Here is a 14,142-nt window from a genome sequence, read left to right as displayed (position 1 = left end):
AGCCAGACTCTGAGAGCAGAGGGGAAATATGTTCCTTCATCCTAGTCACCGGTGAGACCATCCCTGGCATGAGGACCCACTTGGCTTGGGTGGAAGTGAAGTGGGTTAGACAGACATGTAGGTCCCAGTCCTTGGATGAAGGTGCATTGCAAACGAATGGGCCCTGAGGCGGAGAGGGTGATAGAACCTGAGTCATCAGAAGTTCTTTTTTTTTTTTTTATGTTACAGGCACACATTGGCTCAGGCTACAATCACAAGAATCTAATGCTAATTGCCTGGAGTCTTTCCAAACAATTTCACAGCAGAAGGCCAAGAGCAAGAGTGCCTACCCAGAAATGGAAGGTAAAGTTATTCAGAGAAATTCTATCTCTGGATGCCATCATCCGCCTCAAAATGCACACCACAACTTTGTTTATAACCTATGAAAGCCCGGAGGGTAAAGAAGGAAATAGGTCATGTCTGGTAACCTTAGACCACACCTTGCAGGCCAAAAATCAAGAAAAACAACTTCTTTAATTGAGCCCACAATTAAGCATGGTGTTTCATTCAGTCTTGCTTTATTTTGAATTACACCATGATGAGATGGGATACACAGAGCTGTGGTCTCCAAAGCCCTCAGAGCACCCTGCACACACCCCACCCCTGTATCCCAGGGCCAGGCGGATCCCAGGCTCCTCTCGAGGCGGCTGCAGGAATCATGGGCTCTGGTCCCTCTGGCAGGTCTCTCTTCAACTAGAAAGATAAACAGAGGGACTCTGTGAGACTGGGCTTGAGGGAGACATAGATGCAGAGCAGGTGAAGGAGAATCTGGGACAAGAGGTGGAGAGATGGAGGACAGAGCAGGTGCCCTGCCTGGAGGACCCAGACATTAAACTGTCCCCTGCTCACCCCACACTCTCTGCAGCCTGGAGCACAGCAGGGCTCCTACCTGAGGCATTCCTTCATGATGGGAGCAGAGGAGCAGTCAGACTTCATTCCTGTCACCTTTTCCTCAAAGTTATCTTCTCCAGGAAACCAGAGAATTCTAGGAGCACAGCTGGAAACAGGGCCAGTAGGTGCAGTTATATCCACATGGGCGACTCTGGACAAAGGGCACAAGGTCTCTTCCACACAGCAGTGCTCCCTGGCATCATAGATCTGGTTCCACACCTGTTCCCAGGGGCAGCCTGGGGGATGGAGCAGGTGTGGGTCCCAGAAAGCAATAAACCTGGTTGCAATCTGGGGTAATGTAGGAGCCCATCCCACCACCTCATGTGTTGCCTCCTCCTCCTGCTCATCCTCACCTGAAACCGCTCTGAGACTGAGCACAGGTACACAAGGATGCAAACCAGCCCTGTGGGAAAGTAATGGGCTTGGTGACGAGGCCAATCTGTAGTCCGGGGTATGCTCTGAGGCTAGTTGGGTTCTGGCTGAAGCACGGTGTTAGTTTGGGGATGATTCTTCTGGGATTTGTTTGACTGGGTTGGGCTCAGTGTCCCAGAGCTGGTCTTGGGCTCTCTGGGACCCTGGAAGGTTAAGGATGCAGGGATGCTCCAAAAGAGCCAAGATGGAGTCCAGGGAAGGGACCAAGTGTCCTATTGTAGAAGGTGCTGCTGGGACTGAGGGGCTGCAGGGGCCATGGGGAGAGGAGGGAGGGGGCTGGGATGGAAGAGGACCGCTGGAGAGTATGGGGGGTGAGATATGTTGGGCTGATGATGTTAGACTTGGGGCTGGGGTCCTCCTTACCCAAGGTGCAGCTCCTGGTCACCGTGGCTTTGCAGCAGCCTCGAGGGGAGTGCGTGGAAAAGTGTCTGAGAATCTGAAATGGCTCTTTTATTGCAGCTTAAAGGCCCACGTGTGATTCTGGGAGGGTCTCTGGGTGACCTCAGTCAGATCAGAGAATTCCCAATTCCCAAGTCACTCTGAAGAGAACCAGATTGGACAGGAAGAAACCCCACATGAGCTCGCACTGGACAGGAGTGGCTGGGTCGTGCATTCAATCAAACTATGCCTCGCCCACGCACAACTTTCAGGGGACACTGTGTGTTCAGGGGCCTGAGTCTGCTCAGCTACCTCTCCCTTGGTGTGTTAGCACACCCCAACAGACCCTGTTAGATACACTTACACTGCATGATGCTCCTGGTGTTTCTGTCCACGAGCACATGGCATGACACATGTGTCAATTTGTGAGACTCTTAGAAGAGTGCCTTCCTCCTGGTAAAACCTTATCAGTGATTGCTAAGCATTAGAAAATAATCTTTTCATAGCTATAACTTTCCAACATTTAAAAATATATTCGCCCTAGCCGGTTTGGCTCAATGGATAGAGCATCAGCCCTCGGATTGAAGGGTCCCGGGTTTGATTCCAGCCAAGGGCATGTATCTTGGTTGCAGTTTCCCGGCCCTGGTCAGGGCACATGCAGGAGGCAACCAATCGATGTGTCTCTCTCACATCGGTGTTTCTCTCTATCTCTCCCCCTCCCTTCCACTCTCAATGGAAAAAATATCCTTGGTTGAGGATTAACAAAAAAATAAAATAAAAATATATCCTGGTATGCTCTATGTCAATGAGGTGTCTAAATTGCAATCAGGATAAACACACTCTGGGCAATTTAGTTAGAAAGTAAATGTATTGAAGGGCTATAGAGGAGCTTCAGTGTTGACTGGGAGGATGGAGAAATGGCACACAGCTAAGCAGCCCTAACTCTTTTTGAAACCAAGTTGCTGATCAGAAAGTTGGAGAAACGGTTGTCATAATGCGTGTGCCTGAAATGGGTCTTCCTGCATATGCCACCGGCAGCAGCACTGCGTTCTCTGGCCCTGAGTGCCATCCTGAAGCCACCTTAGGTCTGTGCCTGCAGCCCCCACTAGTCAAAGGCAGAATGGGCGCATCAGGTTAGCTGAGCTTGAGTCACCTGCCGGCACCCTATCATCAAGGGGTCTGGGATAAAGAGTTCTGGCATTTCAGCTATGGCCTCACCAAGTCTCATAAGGTCAGGTATCCCCAGACATAGAAAAGCGTTCATATCTTTCCTATGGGATCTTGTGCTTCAGAGAACAGAAAGGGGTAGGGACAGGTGCTCATGGAGTGGATGCCAGAGCCTTGAATGTTAAATTCCCAGGGGCATTGCTTCCTGTGTGCAGATGGGCCTTAATACAGGCAGCACAGACAGCCTGTTTTTTCCCATGGTTCAGAGGAGAAGAGAGGGTTTTGTACTGGAGAAGGGAGAGCAGAGCTGTGACCTGTCAGTGGGAGTAAGAGTCATGCATGTTAGGTCCCTTCTCCATCCAGCACCCAGAGGGGTCCTTCACGTGGGTCACTGCCCTCTGCACTTATCACCCCGGGTGCCTTCCCATCACACTTGGCAGAGAATCCCAGATCCTCACCATGGCAACATGACCCCATGTGACTTCACCCCTGGAGGCTCTCATCACCTGCTCCATTCTTCTCACCCCACTCCTCTCCCCTCACTGTCTTCTTCATGTCTCAAGCACTAAATTCTGCTTCCTTCAAGATTTATCACTTACCTTTTCCTCGGTCCCTCCTCCAGAGACCTGTCCACCTCTCTGCCCCATTTTATTCCAACCTCTGCTCCCAAGTCACCTCTGCAGAGAGGCCTTTGCTGACCACTGTGCTGAAATAGCCCCCATCCCCATCCCTCCTGATCCCTCCTACCACTCTGACATATTTTTGCTTGTTTTCCTCGTTTTTGTGACATACTATATATGTATTTGCTTGGTTTTGCTCTGCACACACCAAGAACTAATGTTCTATGATGGCAGGGACTTTATTTTGTTCACAGCTGTATCTTCAGAACTGTGGACAGTACCCAGCACAGAGCAGGCCTGTAGTCATTTTCTGCTGAAATAAATGGGGTGGAGGGAGGATGCAGGGGGAGTAAGGAGGTCCTAATATATGGTGACTGAAGAAGATTTGCCTTTGGGTGGTGGGCACACAGAATAATATACATACTTGTAACATAGAAACCCACACCTGAAACCTATATGGTGATGGAAGGAGACTTGACTTCGGATGATGAACACACAATACATGTACAGATAATGTATTATAGAATTATACACTGGAAACCTATATAATTTTATTAACTAAAGTCACTCTAATAAATTCAATTTTTTTAAAAAAAAAGGCTTAAAAATGGAAATGGGAGATTGTGAGCATTTCGAAGGCTTTACGATGTTGTCTTTAAGGCACATCTGTTACATCTTGCTTCCGGACAAATTCCTCTGTGTAGCCAGTGTGGGGTCTGGAGCTCTGAGCACAGAAGCGGCCAGGATGCCCAATCAACACGCCTGCGCAGTCCGGGCCTTCATAAGCTGGGCAGCTGAGGCCTGACCTGGAATCCAAATCTCCTCTTGGCACCACAGGGGCAACCTGGAATATCCTTTCCTTGAGGGATATTTTCACCAGAGACCCAGATGGGGGCACCCCCTCTGCCATGTCTGAGAATCTCTCCTGGTTCCTGAGCTATTTTAGTTTTAAACCTCTGGAAAATTGCATCTCCCCTGGATTCATTTTTTCATGGAATCCAATTCTTTCTCAGCTACTTCACCATGCTCCCTGTACTCTCCGATTCATCTTTGGTTTCTGAAACTTCGGGTGTAATATCATCTTCTGTTTCTATGACAATTTTAAATTCTGGACAAAGGAAGCTGTGGTCTGCAACTGTATTGTTCAAATTATGTGACTGTCTGTAACCTGCTTGTGTCCAGATCTGCAATCCACAGCCCGGTGCTACTTACTGCAACAACACACCTTGTGACTGTCAGAGCATTTGGGGCCTAAACAGCAGCAAACCCTGCAGAGATGAGCCCAGACTTGAGCCAGAAGCACACGGATCCTCCCATCTCCGGGGAAGGATGCTCAGAAGGTGGCCCATATGAGTAGAAGTCATTTTTCCCAGGTGGCTGATTTCTAAAAACACGTGGGCCGCTCAACACTGAGGCCGTGCGTGGTCCCAGAAGAGGAGCAGGCTGTTAGGGAAGGGTTAAGCAGAGCAGGCAGGAGCTTGTACAGCTGCAGTAGGCCCAGCCGCACCCAGCCACCCGCCCATTATGCTGGAACTTCTGGTCTCTCAGCAGCCTCACCTGCGCTACCCCCACGAATCCCAGTTCCACCGCTCCTGGGCACACGCCCAGATTTAATGATATTCTAGTTAGAAAATCATGGATTAGTTTTGCCTTTTTTAAATTTTTTTATTGATTAAGTTATTACATATGTGTCCTTATCCCCATGTTACCCCACATCCCCCCACTCATGCCCTCACCCCCCTGGTGTCTGTGTCCATTGGTTGGGCCTATATGCTTGCATATAAGTCCTTTGGTTGATCTCTCCCCCTTACCCCTCCCCTACCTTCCCTCTGAGGTTTGTCAGTCTGATCAATGCTTCTCTGTCTCTGGATCTGTTTTTGCTCATCAGTTTATGTTGTTCATTATAATCCACAAATGAGTGAGATCGTGTGATATTTATCTTTCTCTGAGTGGCTTATTTCGCTTAGCATAATGCTCTCCAGCTCCATCCATGCTGTTGCAAATGGTAAGAGCTCCTTTTTTACCGCAGTGTAGAATTAGCAATATGACCCACACAGTATGTTCTCTTCAGTGCTGACTTTATTCATGGAACACGATGTCTGAGAGACACAGTATCTATGTGTGAAGCAGTAGATCGTGTTTGTCACTGGGGAGCATTTGTTCCGCTTGGTGAACTTACCACTGTTTACCTGTCTGTCTACCACTGGTGGATATGTGAGCTGTTTGCAGTTTGCAGGGACTGGAACGAATGAGGCCTCTCTGAGCATTCCTGTACATGCTTTTTGATGAACCCATGTGTATATCTCCTCTGAGGGAGTTACCAGTTCACAGGGTGGCCATATGTTTACTTTCACAGATAAAACATGGTTCCAAAATGGTTAGAGCAATTCGCACGCCAGAGGGTCCCCGTTGCTGCACACCTTGCTGTTATCTTGCTCTGAGGGAGTTACCAGTTCACAGGGTGGCCATATGTGTACTTTCACAGATAAAACATGGTTCCGAAATGGTTAGAGCAATTCGCACCCCCAAAGGGTCCCCGTTTCTGCAAACCTTGCTGACACATGGTGCTGCCGCCTTTAAACTGTAGCCGTTTTCGTGGGTGAGTGGCTGTATCTCCTCTGATGAGGACTGAAGTGCGAGTTTTTATCTGCACATGGACTATTTGGTAGCCTCTCATTTGAGGTGTCTGTTCTATTTCTATTTTTAAACATTGACTGTTGGTCTTTTTCTTATTGGTGCTACACTCTGGATGTGGTATTTCCTTGTCTCTAGCTCATCTCTCCTCCTCTCTCTGACACAATTTGTGTCTTGCCTTTTCACACTCTTCATGAACAGAAGTTCTTAATTTTAATAACGTCCACTTTATCAACTGATTGATTAGCTTTTTGATGGTTAGTGCTTTTTGTGCCCCTTAAAGGAATTTTTTGTTTAATCCAAGTTTTCTTCTGGGAGACTCCTGGTCTGATCATTCACATTAGTCTTATAATCCACTTAAAATTCATTTTTGTATTAGGTGTGAGGTAGTTCATTTCTCCACATGGCCATTCAATTACCTGGCACTACATAGAGAAAGACAATTCTTTCTCCATCTAATTGCAATTGTGTCCTTTGGAAAATTAGGTGACCATATACGTGTGGGTCTGTCTGGGCTCTCTGTCTTGTCCCATTGATGAATTTTGTCCTTAAAACAGTATAATATTGTTTTATTACTGTTATCTTACACATAAGCATTATTTTCCTAAATTATTTTACTTTTTCTAGGTCCTTAGACAACATTCAGGAAGTAAATTCGCAGCAAAAATAAAGAAACCTGTTGGGTGTTTGAGTTTGATTGCAATGAATCGCTACCTCAATTGGAGAGAATGATTATATCTTAAGACTATCGAGACAGCCAAGCCAGGAGCACGGAAGAGGTCTGTCTAAATTTATTTCGATGTTCTTTATTTCAGCAATGTTTGGAAGTTGTCAGTGTGACCATCTTGCATACTCTTATCACATTCACTCCTGGTATTTGGTCTTCCTGACTCTTTCTTATCAAATTGGATCTGGTCCACCTCCACTTCCTTCCTGGATACAGCTGCTGATGATGTCAATAAACAGAGAGCATCTGCTCCGGCAGGGTCCTGTGCTGGTCACAGAGTGCATTGCTGCCAACAAGGCAATCATGGTTTAGTCTAGGGCAGGGGACAGACATTAAAGGGATAAGTAGATACTCTGGTTTCTCTTCAGGTAGCATAAATCTTTCGCCTTTTAAAGGGATAAGTAGCTTTTTATACTTTATTTTTTCAATCACCATTTATCCCCTATATGCTCTTTTCCACCTCCACCCGCCACCCCCTCCAGACCCTCACAATCACCACACTGTTGTCCATGTCCATGAGTTTTCTCTCTTTTTTTCTCAATCCCTCCACCACTCCAAATACTCCTCGCCACCACCAAAGCTGTCTGCCTGCTCTCTGTGAGTCTGTCTCTGTTTTGCTTGGTAGTTCAGTTTGTTCATTAAATTCCACATATGAGTGCAATCATATGGTGCTTATCTTTCTCTGACTGGCTTATTTCACTTAGCATAGTGCTCTCCAGGTCCATCCATGCTGTCACAAAGGGTAAAAATTTCCTTCCTTTTTACAGCAGAGTAATATTCCACTGTGTTTTTTTAAATATATTTTATTGATTTTTTACAGAGAGAAAGGGAGAGGGATAGAGAATTAGAAACATCGATGAGAGAGAAACATTGATCAGCTGCCTCCTGCACACCCCCCACTGGGGATGTGCCCGCAACCAAGGTACATGCCTTTGACCAGAATCGAACCTGGGACCCTTGAGTCCACAGGCCGATGCTCTATCCACTGAGCCAAACCGGTTAGGGCCCATTGTGTTTTTTATCCACTCATCTACTAATGGACACTTGAACTGCTTCCAAATCTTGGGTATTGTAAATAATGCTGCAATGAACATTGGGGTACATATTCTTTTTTTGAATTATTCTTTTGGGTTTCTTCAGATAAATTCCCAGAAGTGGGATCGCTGGGTCATAAGGCAATCCCATTTTTAACTTTTTGTGGTAACTCTATACTAATTTCCACAATGGCTGCACCAATGTGCATTCCCACCACCAACAGTGCATGAGGATTCCCTTTTCTCCACATCCTTGTCAACACTTGTTGGTTGTTGATTTACTGATGATAACCATTCTCACAGGTGTGAGGTGATATCTCATTGTTTTTATTGAATTTATTGGAGTGACATTGGTCAACATGAACATATAGTTTCAGGTGTGGGTCTGTGCCCACCACCCAAAGTCAAGTCTTCTCCTGTCATATATTAGTAGGACCCTGTTCTCCCCACTCCTTTCCCTCTGGCAACCACAACACTGCTGTTTGTGTTCATGAGTTTGAGTTTTATAACCCACATCCGAGTGAAATCATATGGTTCTTAGCTTTTTCATTTAGCATATTGTTCTCAAGGTCCATCCATGTTGTTGCAAATGGCGCTATTTCATCCTTCCTTATGGCTGAGTAGTATTCCACTGTGTATGTGTCCCACATCTTCTTTATCCAGTCTACTATTGCATGACACTTTGGTTGTTTCCATGTATTGGCCACTGTGAATAATGCTGCAGTTAACATAGTGGTGCATACATCTTTGCGAATACATGATTTTGAGATTTTCAGGTATATACCCAAGAAAGGAATTGCTGAATTCTATGGTAGCTCTATTGTACCAGTCTACAATCTCACCAGCAATGGATAAGGGTCCCCTTTTTTCCACAACCTCTCCAACACTTGTCATTGCTTGTCTTGTTGATAATGGCCACTCTAATAGGTGTGAGATGGTATCTCATTGTAGTTTTGATTTGCATTTCCCTAATTGCCAGTGAGATTGAACATCTTTTCATATATTTACTGGCTGTTCATATGTCTTCTTGGAGAAATATATTTTCAGGTCCTCTGCCCACTTTTTCATTGGGTTGTTTGTTTGGTGTTCAGTTTTATGAGTTCTTTATATAATTTGGAAATTAAACCTACCATTTGCAAGTAGTATCTCACATCTGATTGGCTGCTTCTTTGTTTTGTTTTTAGTTTCTTTTGCTGTGAAGAAGCTTCTTAATTTGACATAGTCACATTCATTTATTTTTGCCTCTACTTCCCTTGCCTTGGGGGTCAAGTTCATAAAATGTTCTCTTTGACCAAGGTCTATAATTTGCTCCCTTATATTTTCTTCTGTAGGGAGTGGCTATAGGGTCAAGCCTCGGACTGACCTGTGGCAGAACCACATAAAAGTCCCAGCTTGGAGGGCAGAGCCCTCATAGCACAATTAAGTTTGACCTTATAGTCCTCCCTTGTTCCTAGGTAGCTAATGGGCTGTGGGCGGTGCAGCAAGTGCTGCCAAAACAAGACTTGAGTAACGAAATAGATTTGAAACTCACAAGAACATTGTAAACATGTTGACCACTCCCCTTGTTTTGCTTTGTGTGATCTGACTATAAAATAAAGCTTCGCTTACAGGTTAGGTCACTGTTTCCTCATCCAGGCAGTGATCCACCTGGTCCCAGCTGTATTCTCATGTCTGTCTTCTTTAATCCTTCACCGCCCCTCCTCAGAATCACCCCTGGCCATGCTGGATGCAGTTCATTCTTCTATGTAACTTACTGTTTTGGGTCTTATATTTAGGACTTTGATCCATTTTGAATTAATTTTTGTACAAAGAGACAAACTGTAATCCAGTTTCATTCTTTTGCATGTGGCTTTCTAGTTTTCTCAGCACCATTTATTGAAGAGACTATCTTTACTCCATTATGTGTTTCTGGTTCCTTTGTCAAAAGTTATCTGTCCATATACATGTGGTTTTATAGCTGGGACCTCTAGTCTGTTCCATTGATTTGTGTGTCTGTTTCTCTGCCAATACAATGCTCTTTTGATTATCATAGCTCTGTAGTATAATTTGAAGTCAGGTAGTATGATACCTCCAGCTTTGTTCTTTTTTCTCAGGACTGCCTTCACTATTCAAGGTCTTTTGTGGTTCCATACAAATCTGATTATTTATCATTCAATTTCTTTAAAAAATGATATTGGGATTTTGATGGGGTTGCATTAAATCTGTATATTGCTTTGGGTAACGTGGCCATTTTAGCAATGTTGATTCTTCCAATCCATGAACATGGGTTACTTTTCCATTTTGTTGTGTCTTTTTCAATATCTTTTATTATTTTTTTAGTGTTTATTTGAATTAAGCAGTACATTAGACATATCCTGTATATAAGAAAGATTAACACAGGGAATCCAGGAGGTCTGGAACAGATTAATTCAATTTACATTATTACATGCCTTTGACCAGAATCGAACCTGGGACCCTTGAGTCCACAGGCCGATGCTCTATCCACTGAGCCAAACCGGTTAGGGCCCATTGTGTTTTTTATCCACTCATCTACTAATGGACACTTGAACTGCTTCCAAATCTTGGGTATTGTAAATAATGCTGCAATGAACATTGGGGTACATATTCTTTTTTTGAATTATTCTTTTGGGTTTCTTCAGATAAATTCCCAGAAGTGGGATCGCTGGGTCATAAGGCAATCCCATTTTTAACTTTTTGTGGTAACTCTATACTAATTTCCACAATGGCTGCACCAATGTGCATTCCCACCACCAACAGTGCATGAGGATTCCCTTTTCTCCACATCCTTGTCAACACTTGTTGGTTGTTGATTTACTGATGATAACCATTCTCACAGGTGTGAGGTGATATCTCATTGTTTTTATTGAATTTATTGGAGTGACATTGGTCAACATGAACATATAGTTTCAGGTGTGGGTCTGTGCCCACCACCCAAAGTCAAGTCTTCTCCTGTCACCATATATTAGGACCCTGTTCTCCCCACTCCTTTCCCTCTGGCAACCACAACACTGCTGTTTGTGTTCATGAGTTTGAGTTTTATAACCCACATCCGAGTGAAATCATATGGTTCTTAGCTTTTTCATTTAGCATATTGTTCTCAAGGTCCATCCATGTTGTTGCAAATGGCGCTATTTCATCCTTCCTTATGGCTGAGTAGTATTCCACTGTGTATGTGTCCCACATCTTCTTTATCCAGTCTACTATTGCATGACACTTTGGTTGTTTCCATGTATTGGCCACTGTGAATAATGCTGCAGTTAACATAGTGGTGCATACATCTTTGCGAATACATGATTTTGAGATTTTCAGGTATATACCCAAGAAAGGAATTGCTGAATTCTATGGTAGCTCTATTGTACCAGTCTACAATCTCACCAGCAATGGATAAGGGTCCCCTTTTTTCCACAACCTCTCCAACACTTGTCATTGCTTGTCTTGTTGATAATGGCCACTCTAATAGGTGTGAGATGGTATCTCATTGTAGTTTTGATTTGCATTTCCCTAATTGCCAGTGAGATTGAACATCTTTTCATATATTTACTGGCTGTTCATATGTCTTCTTGGAGAAATATATTTTCAGGTCCTCTGCCCACTTTTTCATTGGGTTGTTTGTTTGGTGTTCAGTTTTATGAGTTCTTTATATAATTTGGAAATTAAACCTACCATTTGCAAGTAGTATCTCACATCTGATTGGCTGCTTCTTTGTTTTGTTTTTAGTTTCTTTTGCTGTGAAGAAGCTTCTTAATTTGACATAGTCACATTCATTTATTTTTGCCTCTACTTCCCTTGCCTTGGGGGTCAAGTTCATAAAATGTTCTCTTTGACCAAGGTCTATAAGTTTGCTCCCTATATTTTCTTCTGTAGGGAGTGGCTATAGGGTCAAGCCTCGGACTGACCTGTGGCAGAACCACATAAAAGTCCCAGCTTGGAGGGCAGAGCCCTCATAGCACAATTAAGTTTGACCTTATAGTCCTCCCTTGTTCCTAGGTAGCTAATGGGCTGTGGGCGGTGCAGCAAGTGCTGCCAAAACAAGACTTGAGTAACGAAATAGATTTGAAACTCACAAGAACATTGTAAACATGTTGACCACTCCCCTTGTTTTGCTTTGTGTGATCTGACTATAAAATAAAGCTTCGCTTACAGGTTAGGTCACTGTTTCCTCATCCAGGCAGTGATCCACCTGGTCCCAGCTGTATTCTCATGTCTGTCTTCTTTAATCCTTCACCGCCCCTCCTCAGAATCACCCCTGGCCATGCTGGATGCAGTTCATTCTTCTATGTAACTTACTGTTTTGGGTCTTATATTTAGGACTTTGATCCATTTTGAATTAATTTTTGTACAAAGAGACAAACTGTAATCCAGTTTCATTCTTTTGCATGTGGCTTTCTAGTTTTCTCAGCACCATTTATTGAAGAGACTATCTTTACTCCATTATGTGTTTCTGGTTCCTTTGTCAAAAGTTATCTGTCCATATACATGTGGTTTTATAGCTGGGACCTCTAGTCTGTTCCATTGATTTGTGTGTCTGTTTCTCTGCCAATACAATGCTCTTTTGATTATCATAGCTCTGTAGTATAATTTGAAGTCAGGTAGTATGATACCTCCAGCTTTGTTCTTTTTTCTCAGGACTGCCTTCACTATTCAAGGTCTTTTGTGGTTCCATACAAATCTGATTATTTATCATTCAATTTCTTTAAAAAATGATATTGGGATTTTGATGGGGTTGCATTAAATCTGTATATTGCTTTGGGTAACGTGGCCATTTTAGCAATGTTGATTCTTCCAATCCATGAACATGGGTTACTTTTCCATTTTGTTGTGTCTTTTTCAATATCTTTTATTATTTTTTTAGTGTTTATTTATGAATTAAGCAGTACATTAGACATATCCTGTATATAAGAAAGATTAACACAGGGAATCCAGGAGGTCTGGAACAGATTCGTTCAATTTACATTATTTCTAATGGGAAAAAAATGATTCCATTTTCAAACAGCCCTCCGGAACAAATACATATAAGGAATGAGTATCCAGAATATATTTAAGAACTATTAAAACTCAATAATACCAAAACAATCCAAATTAATCCAAATTACTTGATTGAGTAGTTATATGTCCCAACATGGGATGGAATGTTACTTTGCTGAGCTTGAAGAGGACATTGAGCTCTGGGAAGTTAAGTCATTGGACAAAATCCCACAGCGTGTAAGTGGTGGAGTCAGACCCCTAATGTTATGGGACGAAATTATGAGCATATTATTTAAAACTATGAAGGGGCTACGGCTGGAAACTGGTAAAGGCATTGGACTCAGGCTTGCAAGTGAGATGGAGGTCAAAGAGGTGACAGAAACTTGTTTTTCATTTAAACACACACACATATTCTGGAAGTTTTACCTTATATATGCATGTCTTTGAAAATTTTAAAAGAATCCAGATTGGGACAGTAACCAGGAAAGTCACCACCCAGCATGATCAGCAGGATGACAGAGGTGAGTAGGAATGCTGTGGGCAGATAGAGTGGGTCCTCATTCTCTATCATGGATGGAGGAGGGGACAGGATGCAGGATGGGAAGGTGGGAGGAGGAGCTGCCCGAGCTGAACCCTGATGAAGTAACTTTTTCAGGTGAAGGGCGGAGGGCTGCAAGCAGAGACATGCAGGGGCCAGACTTGGAAGCCTGTTGGGGAATTGCAGGAGAGGCTGTTGGGCGGGGGATGGAGGTCAGCACTGCTGCCCAAGGAGCTGCAGAGGGGGGAGCAGGGCAGGTCATGAGTCCTTGCTGGACACACTAGGGAACTGGGGTTTCATCCCGGAGGCAGTGGGGAGCCCCCAGTGGTTTCGAGCCATTAAAATCCAAAGCAGGGAATCAACCAAGATGGTGGCATAGGTAAACACCAGAGATGGCTGCTTAGCACAACCACTTCAAGAATACAACTAAAAGACGGAACGGACATCACCCAGAACCACAGGAAGGCTGGCTGAGTGGAAATTCTACAACTAGAAGGAAAGAGAAAAGCACACCGAGACTCAGAGGAGGTGTGGTGCAGAAGTAAAATACAGAGGTACAGAGGCGCACGTGGAGAGGGCTGGCGGCTGAGGACACGGTTGTCTTTTTCAATCTGGAGGGCATCTCAAGCTCTGAGCTCCAGTTCCGGGCGAGTTTCTGGGGAACCAGACTCATACGGGAGAAACTGGACTGTCTGGCATCGGTCGGAACTCGAGGGC

General features: G+C 44.1%; 1 pseudogene; it reads right to left on the bottom strand.

Moving 5' to 3' along the window:
* Positions 1-4,174: 4,174 nt before the first annotated feature.
* The window catches only part of LOC102251389, a 17,065-nt pseudogene continuing 7,097 nt past the window's right edge, over positions 4,175-14,142 (bottom strand).

The sequence above is a fragment of the Myotis brandtii genome, unplaced genomic scaffold (assembly GCF_000412655.1).
Source record: "Myotis brandtii unplaced genomic scaffold, ASM41265v1 scaffold178, whole genome shotgun sequence".
NCBI lineage: Eukaryota > Metazoa > Chordata > Mammalia > Chiroptera > Vespertilionidae > Myotis > Myotis brandtii.
The sequence above is the reverse complement of the archived record's forward strand: the minus strand, read 5'-3'. Positions and strand labels throughout refer to the sequence as shown.